This window comes from Triticum dicoccoides, chromosome 3B (genome assembly GCF_002162155.2).
Source record: "Triticum dicoccoides isolate Atlit2015 ecotype Zavitan chromosome 3B, WEW_v2.0, whole genome shotgun sequence".
In the NCBI taxonomy this organism is placed as follows: Eukaryota; Viridiplantae; Streptophyta; class Magnoliopsida; order Poales; family Poaceae; genus Triticum; species Triticum dicoccoides.
The window spans coordinates 657,072,891-657,078,045 of record NC_041385.1 but is presented as its reverse complement, the minus strand read 5'-3'; positions in this window follow the sequence as shown (position 1 = coordinate 657,078,045).

Below are 5,155 nucleotides of genomic sequence, written 5' to 3'. Positions count from 1 at the left end.
TGGATCCACACTTTTCTTTGAAGACACAACAGCAAGAAGCTCGCCGCACAACCCGACACAGTGGTCAAGTGGTTACCTCTTCCGGTTTACCATATTCCCCGGTTCGCAAGCATCGTCAAGAGGTCTCTTGTACTTCTAATAAACTTTATCCCAAGACGGGTTACTTCCGATATCCTCTTAATCCGTTTGACTTGAATTATCAGGGAACTTCCAATTCCTCCTCCGGCAACTCATCGACTACACAGATGCCTCCTCTCAAGACCATCCCTGGGTAAGCATAATAGACTCAGTTTTGCTCCCTTGCACCGGGTTATTGTACTAACCTCTGTATTTGTTCTTTTTAGTGCCAAAGCCAGACTTAGCAAGAAAGCCAAGTTGACTACGCCAGCGGATGATAATCCGGCCACTAAACCGGAGAGGACCTCAGAGGCTCTTGATCAAGATGCTGATATTGATCTGGATGACCCCGTACCTCAGGGTCAAGATACTTTTGTTGATCCGCCATAAATGAATCCGACAAGCCAACATGTTGATCCGCCAAGCCCAGCTACTGATCCACCAAGCCCAGCAAAAGCATCTGACAAACCGCCAAGCCCAGATAAGACTGTTGAAGGCACAACAGATGATGTTGTGATTACTGGCTTTGGCCATACCGCTCCTAGCAATCCTGTCACTTTATCAAAGCATAGTGCAAAAGAAGAATTTTTTGCTGTGGACAAGGGCAAATGGAAAACTGATATGTCAAGCTATGCCCATCTCTCTGCTCAGGACATCCATTCTGGATATCTAAACCATCTATACACCAGCCGAGATTATGAAGCCGGTTTAGTAAACCTGATGAAAGAGCGATATGAGGTAAATACTTGTTCCTTTGAATAACTTCTTTTTCCTTATATCCTACTTCGATTATCAACTCTAGTAGCCCCCAAGGGCCGGTTCATCAATATAAATGTGACCGAGACTTGTAATAGGAAAAGATTGGATTTTGCTTGTGTAGCCCCTATAGACCGATTTATACCTTTAGGATAGTCCGGTTCATACATCAGAATTCCTTGAATTGAGCCTATATGCATTAGCCCCCAAGTGCTAAGTATATAACATGTTGTATGCTTGGGACTTAAAATACCAGTTGAGAAGAAATCAATCCGCATTAGCCCCCAAGTGCCAAGTGTATAACTTGTTATGTGCTTGGGACTTTGAAAAAATTATTACCGTCTTAATATCTATCTTTCGTAGGCTGACTTGACCATCAAAGATTCTCAAATCACTGATCTCCAGGAGAACATCAAGTCCCAGCAAGCCGAAACTTCAAAAGCCAAAGAAGAACTGAAGGGCGCTTTAACAGCCATGGAGCAACTGAAGGATGGCTTCAAAGGCGAGCGAGCGGATTGGGAGGCGGAAAAAACCACTTTACTGAAGCAGGCGGAGGATGCTGAAGCGGCTCTTAAACCGGTGGCAGAAGAGCTGTCTGGCTTGAAGCGGCAAATCAACGCTATGACTTCTGCCATCTTTGGTAAGTAGCCTTGCTATGAACCGTACTTAATCAGTTTTGAAACCTCCGGTTTAACCATATGGTAACCCTTGCAGGTAGCCGTGTTGCCCATCTCGGTTCAGATATGCGCTCAACGAGTCATCTGCACTGCTTTGTACAATAAACCGCCGCCGACTTTAATCAAGGACACATTGGCCAAGCTATCCATGACACCTGCCCAGCTGGAAGAAGTGAAGAGATCTGCTGCAAGGGCTGGCGCTTTGTCTGCGCTGACACGGGCTAAGGCTTGGATAGCTAATCTTGACCCGAAAGACATTGGAAATGGCTATCCTAGTAAAAAATAAGATGGGTCGGAATTTGACGAGGATGCCCTCAAAGCCTTAACAAAGGAGTTGCATCCGCTTGCAAGTAGATTGGCCGAAGAGACTGATTTGTCTTTCCACCGGTCCATCTATGACGCAGACAACAGACGGATCGATGCGTCGGTTTATGAAGCTCAAAATCTAATCCCGCCAATCCGTAAGCACACTTATGCCCCTGATGTTGAACCGTTAGATCTTATAAGCGATGAAGTTGTCTTCCGAGCTTTGTCTGGAATTGACTGGGCAACCATTGACTTCCAGCCAGTGGGTGGGGAGGCGGAGGTTGAACCGGCGTGAGATGATCCGCAGCCTTCTCATCAAGATGAAGAATCATAATCTGGAAGCCAGTTTATCGCTTGTGCACCGTCCTTTCGACGAGAAACAATCATCCTTTTGGGCAGTTAAAACGCCTTGTAATAGGCTAGCTTAAAACACTTGGTCTGCTATGCCATTGTGCATAGCCACTTTTCTGAGACTGTCAATCTGTCATGATATGCAATGTCTGCTTATGATCTTTAACAATTTTATGCAATCCTGTTTTCTGCATTGTGATAAGCTTAAAATTGCCCTGGCAGTTTACCGTCGGACAGGTTATGATACCTAAGCTAGAGTTTTATAACCAAGGCTGTAAAACAATGAAATATGAAATATAGCATACCTGTGATATTGAATCACATCGTTGGTGTACCAACTTCTTTGTAGTAAGGGTGATAAACCAAATCTTGAGTGTTGATAACTCCACCATGCTGTGTTGGTTTATAATAAGCCACGCTGGGTTATGATAAACACCGGATGATCATCCTGGCGACTTATAGTCAATGCCAGACCGGGTTAATAAGCACCGGTTTAAGATTGGTTGTGCACTAACAACTGATAGTTGGAAGCCATGCCGGATTAATGAACACCGACTTACATTGACGACTTATAGTCAGGCCGGGTCAATAGACACCGGTTTTATCTCAAAACCTTATCAAAGGAGAAAACTTGGAAAAAACAAAAGCAAATGAAAACTTGTAGTCGAGGCTTTTCAAGGGCTGCCAAGCTCAAATTCGAGGCTTTTCATGGGTTGCCAGGCCGCTGAGTTAAACCATTTTACAAAGCCTTTTAAGATGGACCTCACATTAACCAATCGTCGTTTTAACTTTGACAAGTTTAGGGTCTGTATAAGATTGACTTGTCAAACATTCGACGGGTCATACCAGGATTACCTAGACAGAGTGGCTTACTTGATGAAGGCAGGTTAACCCGGGGTTTTAGGTGAATACACCTGGCTTCCAAGCCTGGCTTGATAGCCTATTACAAGGGTCCTTTCAAACTCTTTGTTGTTGTGCACAAAGAGCCCCCCAAGTAACATTGTGAGATGTGCTCAATGGGTACCTATGTTTGAGCTGTGCATGGCAACAGACCCTCTTTGGTCCCTTGGGTGTGAAGCTCCCAAGCTTTTTTTATATGGCTTTATAAGCCGGTTTAATGGGTAATTAAAACTCCGCTTTATAAGCATAAGCCCCCATGTAACCAAGAAGACATATAAGACAAAATGGCAGAGGCCCCGCTTTAGCCAGGATGCCGGTTTATTTATTGATCATAATATGTACATTGTCAAAAATATATACATAGTAGGAGCCTGTTGCTCAGGTGTGGTAAGGCCGAAGATGAGCTATATTCCATGGCCGATGAGTCTCCTCCTCTGACTTGCGTGAGTCTTTGTGCTCTCAAACATCAATGAGGTAGTATGACCCGTTGTTCAGATTCTTGCTGACCACAAAGGGCCCTTCCCAAGGTGGAGACAATTTATGCATGTCAGACTGATCTTGGATGAGCCGGAGCACCAAGTCGCCTTCTTGAAAAGTCCTGGTTTTAACCCGATGGCTATGATAACGCCGCAGGTCTTGCTGATAAATCACCGAACGAGCTGCCGCAATATCCCGTTGTTCATCTAACAGGTCCAATGCATCTTGGTGTGCTCTTTGATTGTCCGTTTCAACATAAGCTGCCACTCGGGGTGAGTCATGGCGAATATCACTTGGGAGAACTGCTTATGCTCCATAGACCATGAAGAAGGGTGTGTAACCCGTAGATCTATTGGGGGTGGTGTTAATGCTCCATAAATTGGAAGGCAACTCTTCCACCCAACAACCCGGTGTCCTCAGCAAAGGAACCATAAGCCGGGGCTTAATACCCTTTAGGATTTCCTGATTAGCTCTCTTTGCTTGACCATTAGACTGGGGGTGGGCCACTGATGACACATCAAGCCGGATGTGCTCACGTTGACAGAACTCTTCCATAGCACCCTTGGAGAGATTTGTGCCATTATCTGTTATAATACTATGTGGAAAACCAAAACGGAAGATCACCTTTTTCATGAATTGAACCGATGTGGCTGCATCACACTTGCTCACTCACTTTGCCTCCACCCACTTGGTGAATTTATCAACCGCCACCAGAAGATGGGTCTTCTTATCTTTGGACCGCTTAAAAGGCCCAACCATATCCAGCCCCCGAGTTGCAAACGGCCAGGTGATTGGAATCATCCGCAATTCCTGGGCCAGAACATGAGCTTGGCGTGAAAACTTCTGACAGCCATCACACTTTCTGATCAGATCCTCCGCATCAGCATGAGCTGTTAACCAGTAAAACCCGTGCCGGAAAGCCTTAGCACCAAGGATTTTGAACTGGCACGATGACCACAATATTCTTCATGGATTTCACGCAAGATCTCACAGCCTTCTTTAGGAGAAACACAACGCTGAAACGCCCCTGAAACACTGCAATGATGTAACTCGCCATTGACAATAGTCATAGACTTGGATCACCAGATTATCTTCCTTGCCAAAACTTTGTCCTCTAGTAACTCGCCCCGGATCATATACGCGAGGTATGGTACTGTCCAATCGGGGATAGCATGAAGAACCGCCACTAATTGAGCCTCCGGGCCAGGAACAGCCAGATCTTCCTCCGTTGGTATTTTGACTGACAGATTATGCAGAACATCAAGAAAAACATTAGGCGGCACCGGTTTATGCTGGGATCTGAGCCGGCTTAGAGCGTCCGCCGCTTCATTCTTGCACCGATCAATGTGCTCGACCTCGTAACACTTGAAGTGACCAGCAATGATATCCACCTCACGCTGATAAGCCGCCATAAGCGGATCCTTGGAGTCCCACGTACCAGATACTTGTTGAGCCACTAAATCGGAGTCGCCAAAGCAAAGTACCCGGATTAGGTTCATCTCCTTGGCCATCTGAAGACCGTGGAGCAAAGCCTCATACCAGCTGCATTGTTAGTACAGGGAAACAAACAT